This window comes from Schistocerca cancellata, chromosome 3 (assembly GCF_023864275.1).
Source record: "Schistocerca cancellata isolate TAMUIC-IGC-003103 chromosome 3, iqSchCanc2.1, whole genome shotgun sequence".
Lineage (NCBI taxonomy): Eukaryota > Metazoa > Arthropoda > Insecta > Orthoptera > Acrididae > Schistocerca > Schistocerca cancellata.
Genome location: NC_064628.1, coordinates 957650345 through 957664401, shown reverse-complemented (window position 1 = coordinate 957664401; position 14057 = coordinate 957650345).

Genomic DNA, 14057 nt, shown 5'->3' with positions numbered 1-14057 from the left:
ATTTTCTCTCTATTACGTCGTTAGTTTGAAGACATAGTCAATGTGGCTTCGTTTACGTGATGAACAGTTCGTGTTCAAACTACCATTAGGGAAATTGGGAAGCTTGGTGTTCCCTGTCGTGCAATTGCACATAACAAATCTTAATTGAACTCGCAATTTGCGGAGAATAAGCAATGTGTCACGACTATCCATTCGTATAGCCTGTATGTATCAATCACGCAACCAGCTCGTAAAATTCACTTCCCTATTGGATAAGGTAGGATGGTAAGGATACTGGTTAGAGGAAAACACAAAAGACTTTTATGGAGTGAAGAGATTTGAAGACACAGTGTTAATGACGTATGTTATGATGAGCTTAACATAAATTATTATCACCTTAGTTTTTCATGACAAATAGTATAATTAAATCGATACAGTAGTTTCAGTGTCGTCTGATCCAGCTCTCTAACAATTTTCTATACATATCTAAAATTACTTAAACCATGCATTAGCAGTGAACTGTGTCTGTTAACTATCTTCTGTTCCATGTATCGCAAAATTTGTTTTTCTAGAAAAAATCGTCGTATCTCGAGGACCTGAAATAGATATTTCTAGTACTAAATTAGTTTATTTATAAATGATCTTTGTAAGTATCTCAGCTGCACTGTGCCGTAAAATTGTTATGAGCGTATACGGTTTTCTCCGTATTATAATAAAATAATTGAGTTGCGCACTTCTTTCCTGCTACCTGAATCGTTATTGATTTACTTGATTCTTATATGCTAAGCTGCTGCTTTTTGCCTGCTGCGTTTCATAGGTGGTCACATAAAATTTGTTGTCACACACTCCTTATGCATAACATAACATTTACCTCATTAGAGTAAGCGACCTTGATAATTTTTTTTTATTTTTATTTTTTTATTTATTTTTTTTTACCTACGAGCAATCATTCTGGTCTGAATGATCATTTTAATTTATTTCATTCAAGAGGAGAGAGCTTTGCTATACTTAAAACTAGTGGTAGCAGGTGGCACTTAGCACGTCCCTACTATAATATTTGTCAGCTCTTTCGGCTGTGGCCGTTCATGGCTCAATTAACTTAAAACTAACTTACATCTAAGGCAAATCTTGCTCTCCTACAATAAATGTGTTTTACTTAAGGTGCTCATATAAATTACCTATCTTGTTGTGGCAGGTCGACAGGGTGTTAGTCCTGTGCACTACTCTTACATACGTTGGTACTTCACATATAGTATGACAACTTATAGTGTGTGTATATTTTATTTTAGCAGCTTAACTTAACAGATATTTTCAATGGTTGACTCTGTTTCATCACGCAGACTTGAAGAAATACAATCCTTTTATTCGTCCAGATAGAGGGTCAGCTAATAGATAGCAACCAATGTGCGGCTTTCTTAAGATAATATATGGTCCTTCATACAAGTGCTGCCACTTGCGATTCTTATGATGAATCAAAGATGGTTTGAAGTGGGTCTTTAATAGCACTCGTTCATTTATACGATACGAAAAGACTTTGCTAATGTATTTGTCATGCGCCTTTTTTCTAAGGTTGGCATGAGTTGTTAAAGATATGAGAGCTTGTCTTAACTTGTCGTCTAATGTTACTTCAGGGTGTTGTAATTTTGGGATGGGGTCTACCCAAGGTCCGTAAAAAAAATAAGGTTGAGCAGTAAGCGTTCTGTCATGCCATTGGCTGAGGCTGTGACGTCACGAAGGAACCGCCGCTGCCTCTGAACAGCGCAACAAGACGCAGCCCGCGCATTTAAGCGATGTATTTGTGAAATGTTTCAGTTTCTACAGAAATAGTAAAAGGTAAATTGTTATTCTGCTATTTCTAGAAAGTTACTGCTATATTCTGTAACTTGTCCAGCTTTTAAACAGACACTGCTGAGTGCTAACTTTAATAAAATCAAGCGTCTATAGATCAAACTATACAAAAATAAGTGCAAAGTACAGTCTGTTTTGCAGTTCTCTACGAAGTAAACGTTCGAAATGCGCATTCAATTTTCTAACTTTGGCTCTGGGAAAAGTGTTAACTTGTAGACAAGCTCTGTGTAACGCTCATTTATATTCTCTTTACATCATGTCTACAAAAACACTTTCATTTCCACTCAAGAAATTATGCAATTGCCTTATTTGTAGGAAGCATTTGAATTTCCTACCTGAACTGACACACACACACACACACACACACACACACACATTCTTAATTTTCTCACACCTCAAACCTTTGGCTTATATTTTTATCGAGGTGGCTGTATAATATTTGTCCTAGTTGTTAAAATTCACTTATACAAAAGAGCACTGAATCAAAAAAAGTGCTACAAAATACGATTTACAGGAAATAGTGGTAAATTAACTTACCGAGTCCGCCGTTCAGCAAAGTTGGTATGTAGTGTGGGAAACAATAAGCCAATCCTTGACACTGTCAGTGTAGAGTCTTGCTAGTTATGATACACACAGTCAGAGGACCTTCACTTCTATCACTAAGTTTATATATTATTTAACTTTCACAAATATTGTTTATTTACATTCTAAAGCGATGACAAATACCACTTCCTTGCTTTCCGTTGCTGAGCGGCAACTGCTTTCTTCGACTTGTCCTTTGCAGACAGCCAACGCAGTCGGATAAATGTTCTCGTTCTAGCGTAAATCTTAATGATTTCTGGATGAATAGTGGGGAATCGCTCGGTAAGTATAGCGCACAGGTTCTTGATGACACCAGTTTCCCTGGACAAACTGTCGTATCCATGAATCTGGGCAAAAATTATTTCAAATCTGCTAATTGTTTCGAGCCACGTTTCTGAAGGCACAAGCAAACCCCCACGAGAAACCATGCCCAGCCATCCTCTCGATGTCTCCTCAGGCAGTGTCAGTAACTCTCCAGTGGGTGTGGCCAGTGATCTGTCATACTGTCTGCATCGGTAAGCTACATATCCAGCAAGATATTTAAATCCTTCAGTGCTACAATCAGAAGCCAGTGACATTGGAGGCACATCGGATTCTCCTACTCCAAAATCTAAATCTTCTATCTCCTTCTCTCCTTCAACCATTGCCAACGCCTCAGACATATCAGGCAGGATATTGCCAAAAACAGTTGCAGTCACGAATCTTCCTTCTTCATCTGGCTCAACAGACGATGCATTTGAAAGTGGAATATCATGCGCGTTTGCTCCCAACAACAACAGTCTTATCCGGATCTTTACCTCGACTGGCGATGGATGATCATAAAAACGTCCAAGGCCTCTTATAAGAGAAAAAAAGTTCTCCAAGCAGTCTTGATTTAATCTTGCTGTAAGAATATATTCAATATTATAAACAGCTAAGTCACTGAACAGACCCAAAAGTGACCGAACAGTTTTCAAAAATCCTTTCTGGAAGGGTAGGAGATGCTTTGAGTTGCCAACACGCATCTTCTCACAACACTTCGAAAATTTACGTAGGCACTGTTCTTGGGCTTGAAAATTGACACCAAATCCACAGGCTAGTGATTTATTACTTTCTTTTGTCCTTGAATTAAGTACATCGAAAGTCTCATCCACCATCTGTATGAAATCACTGGCGTGTCCTTCTTCAGGCATCAAATACCGAATCGCCTGTGCAGTTGTATTTGATAGCAGCTGAGCTGCTAAGCGTACTCGCTGTCGCTCTCTGCCCTTAACTGTAATGTGTTGCTGAGATAACTTGGGACATATTTTCATCTCGCCACTGTCCAGAACTAACAGTTTCTCGAACACAGTTTTTGTCACAGCCTTGTTTTCCAACATTATTCCTTGATCCAGCAAGTGGTTCCTTAAGAGTTTGAGCAAATGGGGAACGTCATCAAACACCCACACACGTATCAGAGAATCACACGGGTGTGGAAAACAAGTATTTTCATGAGTAATGCCAAGCTCCTTCCAGACAGAGCTATTCTTTGCACCCATGTCTGCTACTGCAGCCACAACATTGTAGCAAATGCTGGCCAGGGAAACAATTACTTCGTTCAAGAGTGCTGCTGTCATCTGAACGTCAAAATTGAAATAGATAGGTTGCTTCCACGATGCAAACAAGCCTCGGACCATGACAACAAGGACATTACTGTGAGGTCCAAGAATCCTGTCATCTTGCTGATCGTAACAAATTCTACTGTCAATGTTCATTTCATCAAATGACAAAATACAAATACGTTCCCTGTCAGTCAGTGTTGCAGCCTGCGTTTTCATCATCACTAAAACATCCTTCAAAATTCCTGGTTGGCAACTGAAACTGCGGTTAATCCAAGAACGCAAGGTTGACACTGCAGGTAGAGGATATCCGAGTTTTTCTCTGAGGAAATTGTAACTCTTCTGCGACAGAGCACGTAAAGTAATAGACTTACAAATGTCCTCTTTGCCCCATCGAACCCGTTTTGAACCATGCAACAAACTTCTAATTTGATTGGGTGAAAATATTTTGCCCAGTATTTGATTAGTTTCACGAGACACAAGTTCCTTTTTATTAAATTCTTCTTCGTGCAGACGTCGTTTCATTGAGGACAGCTGACCTCTAAGATCTTTATTACGTGCTCGCAATTTCATGCACATGTTCCTTAGATGAGCATTTCTTCTCTGTAGTGACGCTACAGAATTCTGTAAAGTGACTTTATGTGGATCACTACAAAGAACTTCATCTGTAAATGTATACTTGTCAACATTCCTCTTCAATGGTGAGAGCTTCTTTAAAGTCTCTAGGCTTCTTCTACGAATTTCACGTTTGTTAAAACGTTCTTTCCTTTCTTCTATTGCAATTGGTGTGTTATCACTGGCGCTACTACCACAAGGCAAATTGCAAGTCGGATACGCATCACTCTTAAGGATTAGTTTCCGCGGTAAATTTAACAGTTCTGAACGTAAGTCCCGGATATAATCCGTTTCCTTGAAATGACGAGAGCATATTCTAGCGTTCCCTACGTTCACAGGATCTTTCCTAAAGCATTTTGAAAGCCAAACCTTTTGCAGACTTTCATCACGTGGGAAACAATGCAACACTATTTCAGTCCCTTTTGTATTGCGATTGTGAGAGTTACAGCCAACAACAGCACAACCTGGCATTGCTTCCACACACTCAAATACTTCGGACAAACACTCACTGCACAAAGATAACCAAACGGAAACGACAACACGCACGAAACACAACACGGACGAACCACGACAACACAAAGCTCAGACGTACACTTCGCGCGCGCCAAGAGCTGTTCCTCAGTGACGTCATGCGCAGAACGTCAGAAATGGGTTTGCTTCTGCGCAGCAGTTACTGCTCCCTCGTGGGGTCTACCCATTCATTTCTTTCTAGTTGTTTAGAGACTAGTTCTGATGGTGTGAAACCAGTTGATGTGTGAGGTAAATTATTAACAATCTCTTCAAAGGGTGTGACGAAATCAATCCACCATGTCTGCTGGTTTGGAATATACGTTCGTATGAAACGATTGAACTCTTTGAATACTCTTTCTGTGGGATTACTTTGCGGTCGATACCAGGATATGAAAATTTGTCTGATGTCGTTGGTTGCAAGGAAATTTCTCCATCGTTTCCCCACGAAAGTTGATGCGGTATCAGATAACATGGCTTCAGGCTTGCCAAAGCGAGGAAAATAGTCTTTATCAATACGTCTAATTAGTGGAAGTATATTAGATGACTTCATTGCGTAGAGTCTCACGTGTTTGGTAAAAAGATCTAACAATATGACCAGATACTTCGTACCTCCTCTTCCCTGAGGAAGTGGACCTGCATAATCCAAACTGACGATTTGGTTTGGTCTTTCTGTACGTATTGGGTTTAAAGGTAAGGCATTTGACAAGTTGAAAGGCTTCCCCTTTTGGCAAATGGAACAATTTCTTAATAATTGGTGCACCTTCTTGTGAAGATTAGGTACATAGCAGTATGTTGAAATCTTGCGTTTGCATTTTTCTGGGCCATAGTGACCCCAGGAGAGGTGAGTGTACCAAATGAGATGTTCAACATAATCTTTAGGAAAACAGACACACCACCTTCCTGTCAACGGAGAAGTTCGGTGAAACAAAACTCCATTGTGTACTTTATAAAATATTGACAACGGGTGATCAGGGTTGTTTTGAAGAAGCTGTTTAATTTCTAGCCAATTGCGATCTGTGTCTTGAAGAGTATTCATTTGACGGCAAAGACGCAGAAAGTAACTCCGATGTAGAGGATCTTTCATAAGAAGAATTTTGTGATTAGAAATCTGTTCTATTAATTCAGTAGGCTCCGGCAATCCTTCCGGCATACGTGACAATGCATCAGCTATGATGTTATTCTTGCCCTTTACGTAAATAATTTCAAAATCATACTCTTGTAGAAATAAACACCATCGAGTAAGCCGAGGATGATACAGTTTGCAAGAGAGTAAGAAGCTCAGTGCTTGATGATCTGAGTATACTCTGATTTTATGACCATAAATATAGTAATTAAAGCGGCGAAAAGCCTACACAACGGCTAATCCCTCTAATTCGGTTACCGAATATGATCTCTCACATTCGGTTAAGATCCGACTGGCAAAGCTGATTATTTTGACTTCCTCCTGCCCATCAGTTTTGTCTATTTGAAATAAACATGCACCTAATCCTTGAAACGATGCATCGCAAGAAATGCAGAAATCTAAACTCATGTTTGGATGACTTAAAATGTTACTCTTTAGAAGAGCTTCTTTGATCTTGTCAAATGCTTTTTGGCATTCAGAAGTCCACATCCAGTGGACGTTTTTCTTGAGCAAATTTAACAATGTGGGATTGTTCATTGATTGATTCGGAATAAAACGACGGAAGAATGAAGCTAATCCAATGAAACCTTTTAGTTGCCTTTTAGTGCAAGGCACAGGGAAATTTTCTATTGCTGTTAACTTGCTGGGATCAGGTCAGATTCCTTCCGAAGAAATTATATGTCCTAAAAACTTGACTTCTTTCTTGGCAAATTTGGATTTTTGTAAATTTGCGGTAACACCAAAATCAGAGAATCTTTGAAAGATCTTTTGTAGGAGAGTTAAATGTTCTTCCCAGGAAGTCGTTGCGATCAGTAAATCATCAACATAGACGGTGACTTGGTCAAGTAACTCTGGTCCTAGCACATAATCAAGTGCTGCAATAAAAACACCAGAACTAATGTTGAGACCGAAAGGTACTACACGAAAATGATAGGATCTGCCGGCAAAGATAAAGGCTGTGTACTTCCTCGATGATGATGATAGCTTCACCTGCCAATAGCTACTTCGGAGGTCTATTGGGGATAAGAACCTCACACTATGGAATTTTTGTAGTTGTTCCTCCAGTAGTTCTGGTCTTGTGCATATTGGAATGATGATTTTATTAATATTCCTTGCGTCCAAGACAAGTCTGACGCTTCCATCGTTTTTGAAAACAGGTAACAACGGGCTACTGTAGGGAGAGTCTGACGGTTCTATGGTTTTCCACTTAAGCATTTTACGTATTTCTTGTTTGACGGCTTCTTTACGGGACTGCGGAACTGAATAGGTTGTTTTGCAAAAAGTATCATGGGGTTTCACTCTCATGTTAAATTCGTAGTCTGCTATGATACCTGGTTTTCTGGAAAAAATGTTCACAAATGTTGCTAATAGGTCGTGTAGTTCATACTTCTGTCTGTCGTCGAGTCCGTCTGTTTCCACAGATTTTATGCGTAACTCGTCGGCAGTTGGTAATAAGTCAGGGTCATTGTTGACGTCACTGAACTCGTCAACCGCACGGTGGTAATGTTGCCTGTCAGAAAGTCTACGTATTTTCACTTTACGTTCCAGGTTGGTTATCCTGACTTTGGTTCTCATTAGATGAATGACCAGTGTCCTATCATCTAGTCTTAACGTGCACTTACCTTCAACTAAATCAATGACGGCACGATTTCTTCGTAGAAAGTCCATTCCTAGCAAGCATGGCACTGACAGGTTCTTTACTACTAAAAATGTGCACGGTATACAGTCGGATTTAAATTGTATTGTTGCTTGTACTTGCAAGCTAACCTTCTGTACTAGGGAGCCTACTGCTCCGGATACAGTACATCCTTGTACAGGAAGTGAAGGAATTTTTGTTACAGAGCATACCTTTTTATATACACACATAGACATAGCATTAATATTTGCACCTGTGTCGATGATAGCAATGATTGGTATATCATAAATGTGAATCAGAGTTGACGCTTGTGCTTGGTTTTCCCAAAAGTCGTTGTTTTCGTAGGTGTTCTTTTCGTCTAATAGTTCGTCCCGTAAGTCTCTGTCGTCTTCGTATCTAATTACGTTGATATGTCTTTTAATGAAGTTGCCCCCCATTGGTTCCGCAGCTTCCCCGTGGAGGCCTAAAGAAGCTGCTAATGGTTTTCCGACTGGGGTGGAGCTGAAATGTCAGTTATTTTTACTTGACTAGTATTTTGCGACCTACCAGGTCGAAAATTTGCGTTCGTATCCCATACGACTTGTTCATCTGTTGATTGCGTGTTATTTGACATCGCGTTTGGTGCTTGGTTCGCCTGTGTGTAAAAAATAGTCGGATTTCCTTGGCTATTATAACCGGCGGTGTCAGGAAAAGCATCCGACGAATTGTCCTGACAATTGTTCCTGAACTGTTGGTTGGGTTGGTGAGAAAATGTCGCATTTTTCGGCTGTGAAAAATTTATTTGCTGAGAGGGAGTGAAGTGACTCGGCTGACTGTACTGTTGTGGTCTGTTATAATTGTTCCATTTCTTTCCCTTGTGATGATTTCCATTATTCGTCTTGTTGTTCTGGTACTGGTAATTACCGTTGTGATTTATCGGTGAATTACCGTATTGTTGCTGTGTGTTTTGATAAATCGGATTGTATCTATTCTGCTGTGGATGTTTGTTATATTGTTTTCCATTACGGCGGTTGAAACTGTTATGATTGCCGTAAGGCTGAGCGTTTGGTTGTCCCGTGTTATGTTGGTACGACATTCCATTGACGCAATTTGTTATGTGCTGCTGCGGAGCGGGCGGTCCATTATTATAATTATTCCGCGCGCTCGCACGCACATCCTCATAGATCATATCCAAATTGTCAAGAACAGAAAGAAAGGCTTCTAGGTCTTCTTCACTCACATTAACTAGTTTTTCTCTTATTGACACAGGAAGTTTTGACTTTTAAGATCATGATTACATCTTTGGTTGAAATGGGCGTGTTCCAATACTGAATTTTACGTAGATATTTTTCAAAATAACGTCTCAAACCTCCTCCTTTGGTGTTGAAAGGTTCGGCGTTGTAAACCTCTTTTCGGAGTCTTTGTTGTATACCTGAACTCCAGAATTTATTCAAAAAATGCTTTTCAAAATCTGCATAGGTGTGACATTTGTTTATTATTTCTGAACCCCAAATTGATCCTTCACCGTGTACATAGCCTAAGATGAACTGTATCCGCTGCCTGTCGTTCCATGATTCTGGAAAAGCGCCTGTGAATGATTTTAGAAATACCATTGGATGTATATTTCGTTTTTCAGGTATAAAAGGCTGAAAAGCTCTGTGTTTTAGCACACTCTCGTCTCGCATTAGTTCAACGAGTGTTAGTTGATCGGGATGACTACGTGACGTACAAGTTTCGCCACGCGTATTATTTACTGTTGGTGAGAATTGTACCTGACACTCAGGATATTGACGATTATCGTGTTCTGGCGGTAGCGAATACTCACTTTGATTGTCACCTTGCAATTCCGTAACTTGTCGTTTTAGTTGATCTATATCATTGCTTAGCTGACGTTTCCATTCCGGAAGATCGTGGCTAAATGCTCGTCTGATTTCACCTAATTCACTGGTTAAAGTGTCACCAGAAGTACCGGGAGCGGTTAAGATTTCAGCTGTAGCAATTTAACCGTACCCTTTAGTTCAGCGTGTACCTTGCTGACAATGTACTGTTCTTTAGATTGCATCCACTCTTCAAATTCCCTATTAAGTGTATTGCTTATACCGGTGTTGACATCTGCGATCTTTTTGTCAATATTGACATCGGATATTTGCTGAGCAAGCTCTTCGACTCGCTCGCCAACGTGGTTGACACTTTCTGTCAATTGGCTTACTCTCTTTGAAACATCACTGTAATGTTTCAAAGAGTCACTCGCAGTTGATTTACACACATCTATTTGGGCCTGCATGTCTGTGAACTTGCTACCAATATTGGTCTCGGCGGATTCCACCATCGAAAGAACACTATCAATTTTTGCGTGTACGCTTGCGTTTAGCTCGCTTGCGTAAGCAGTGGTAATGGCTTTAATTTTTTCCTCCATGGTGTCATTCGAATTTCTGATTTGTGCTTGGATGTCCTCTATCCTTGATTATAAACTGCTGAACCTGCTGTCACTTTGATTTGCTAACTGACTGATTTGCGTCCAAGATTGTCACTTTGGTTTGTTAACTGACTGATTTGCGTTCCAAGATTGTCACTTTGGTTTGTTAACTGACTGATTTGCGTTCCAAGATTACCCATGTTTGCTTCAAAACTGGTTTTCATATCAGCAAACAATTTTAGTATATCTGACAGCGAGCATTCACGTGACTGCGACGCGGTCTGTGGCGCCGACAGCTCAAGTGTCGCTTCGTCCTGTGTTGTTCCCTCACTACGAGATTCAGGTTTGTTTACACCCGCGCGCGGTCTAAGTTGCCTTGGTTGCTCATCAGCCATCGTAAATTTAAAGTAGTTACACTGCACGAGTTAGAAAAGATAATTTTTTTTTTTAAATTATGATTTTCACTTGTCAGGTGCGCCAAGGATTTCGCGTCCTGATTTCTCAGATATTGCTTGCGATTTATAAACAATTGAAACTCTGACACACGAAAATGCCAATATGGCAACGGGAGTGATAAAATAAATGAAAAACACTTATAGAGCACTGAAACTGGCACAGATAGCGGCCATTGTGATTCACTAAAATGCACAACAATGGAAATTCTTGCTAACTATTTCTAATTATTGTAAGCGAAATGATGTGATAGAGGCGGGTCTAATAGAAAAAAGGAAACAGAAATTTGGAAATTAAATTGCTTGAAGAAAAGGAAAAAAGCGTAGAGAGCGAATGTCACGAGCCGACTGAATGCTCGGTACGCAAAGCTTCAAACGTAATGAAAAATCGTACTCACATTAGTTGTCTTGCGCGCTGCTATTTATTGCTGTTGTGGATTCTTGCTGCGATTTTCTGCATATGCGTCCTTTTTTTTATCACTGGTTTTGGCTTCCAATTTTCTCCAGATGGTAGCATGAAAATAAAAAGAACAAATTAGTTTTTTAGTTAGGTCCCTGTTCGGGCGCCACATCTAGCGTTAAAAGGTTTTTTTTTTTTTTTTTTTTTTTTGCTTTTCCACTTTTAACCAAATATAACATTGATGATGATAATTCATGGCAATGTTTGCCGACAAGATAAAGAATGCAACCTTTTAACACTAGATTGCGTACTCACGGCAGTTCTCCTTGGCCGTATCTTGGTACGACTTGGAAAGAGAGAAAAATTAATGAATGATCGACGATGCGTCGGTTCTCGATTGTGTTTAGGAGACGTACGGATTGATTGCGTGAAAATAGTTTCTCAAATAACCTCTTAACCCGGATTTCTTTCACGCAATCAGACTCTTCAATGAAATTACCTAAGGGACCTATTTGAATAATAAAAAAAAATTGGAAATGAATGTAAAACAGTGAAATTTGGTAAAAAAAGTTGCCAGATCGGAAATTGAACACGTTAATGGTCTCCCAAATACAATCGAGACACCGCGATAAAGAGCGAACCTGTAACAAAGTTCATTTAAACATAAACATTATTTGTGGTTAATTTAAAGAAAAGAATAAGCATAGATTTTCTGTACAGTGAAGCATCAATATATTCTCAAAGAAGAAAGGCATTAAACTATAAACATTAACAAATTTACAATGAATACAAAACTTACATTTTTATGTTTTTCTCATACATGGAGCAGTCCAACAATCGCTGCTTTTGTATGTGTGATATTTTGTAAAAATTAAATGTCCTGGCGTGCGCGTAAGTATTTTTTATCGTCACTAGGTTTACAAAAGCGTTTTCTTTCTTGATGATAACGTGGTTTTTCACACTAAATGGAATATAACTTGTAGCGGTGCTACATAACACGTCTTAACAAGTCGGCAACCAAACATCAAAGGTAATGAAGTACATTTAACATATCGGCGACCAGAAGTACAACCAACTATAAAGACTCTAGAATTTTCCTAACAAATGATAAATTGTTCTTTCTTCTGTTTCGCAGCTTCTTGCTATCAAGCGCTGCGGCAATGATTTTAAATATCTGCGCCCAGCGAGTCATAGTATTTAAAAGTACCTTTTAAACGCTGGCCGCGCGTCATGGTATAGGCGCACGTTATAAACAGATTTCGTTTCTTTACTCTCGCGTTGTCATGCTTAGTATCATTACAAACTACAGCTCGATGGCTGTCCTTTTCTCATATGCAAAATGTCTGAAATCCAATAATATCACAACCTCCACGTGGCCCTCTCCCGGATTTTCAAGGTCCGAGGGGAAGATCGGGACACCGCCGCAACTGCGGTGCTCTTCGCGTTCCAAGCCCTATCTCCCTGCTAGAGGATTCCGGGGAACACGAACGCTCATGCAGAAAAGAAAACTCTTCCTCGATCTCCCGACGGCGTCTCCGGGTCCTTTTGGGTTACCCCAACGAGCATCTCTAAAAGAGGGGCCCGACTTGTATCGGTTCCGGTGCCGGTTTCCGGAATAGGAACCGGATTCCCTTTCGCCCAACGGGGGCCAGCACAAAGTGCATCATGCTATGACGGCCCCCATCAACATCGGATTTCTCCTAGGGCTTAGGATCGACTGAGTCGTGTGCAACGGCTGTTCACACGAAACCCTTCTCCGCGTCAGCCCTCCAGGGCCTCGCTGGAGTATTTGCTACTACCACCAAGATCTGCACCGACGGCGGCTCCAGGCAGGCTCACGCCCAGACCCTTCTGCGCCCACCGCCGCGACCCTCCTACTCGTCAGGGCTTCGCGGCCGGCCGCAAGGACCGGCCATGACTGCCAGACTGACGGCCGAGTATAGGCACGAAGCTTCAGCGCCATCCATTTTCAGGGCTAGTTGCTTCGGCAGGTGAGTTGTTACACACTCCTTAGCGGATTTCGACTTCCATGGCCACCGTCCTGCTGTCTTAAGCAACCAACGCCTTTCATGGTTTCCCATGAGCGTCGATTCGCGCGCCTTAACTCGGCGTTTGGTTCATCCCACAGCGCCAGTTCTGCTTACCAAAAGTGGCCCACTTGGCACTCCGATCCGAGTCGTTTGCTCGCGGCTTCAGCATATAAAGCAAGCCGGAGATCTCACCCATTTAAAGTTTGAGAATAGGTTGAGGTCGTTTCGGCCCCAAGGCCTCTAATCATTCGCTTTACCGGATGAGACTCGTACGAGCACCAGCTATCCTGAGGGAGACTTCGGAGGGAACCAGCTACTAGATGGTTCGATTAGTCTTTCGCCCCTATACCCAGCTCCGACGATCGATTTACACGTCAGAATCGCTACGGACCTCCATCAGGGTTTCCCCTGACTTCGTCCTGGCCAGGCATAGTTCACCATCTTTCGGGTCCCAACGTGTACGCTCTAGGTGCGCCTCACCTCGCAATGAGGACGAGACGCCCCGGGAGTGCGGAGGCCGCCACCCCGTGAAGGGCGGGGAAGCCCCATCCTCCCTCGGCCCGCGCAAGGCGAGACCTTCACTTTCATTACGCCTTTAGGTTTCGTACAGCCCAATGACTCGCGCACATGTTAGACTCCTTGGTCCGTGTTTCAAGACGGGTCGTGAAATTGTCCAAAGCTGAAGCGCCGCCGACGGTAGCGATTATTCCGCCCGAGAGCATCCCGAGCCAACAGCGGCTCGGGACCGGGGCCGGGCCAGGTAGGTCAGTCATCCGGGAAGAACCGCGCGCGCTTGCCGGCAGCCCGAGCGCCCAAAGGGGCGAATCGACTCCTCCAGATATACCGCCGAGCAGCCAGACAGGACACCGGGGCTCTGCACAACAGACGCGAACCGAGGCCCGCGGAAGGA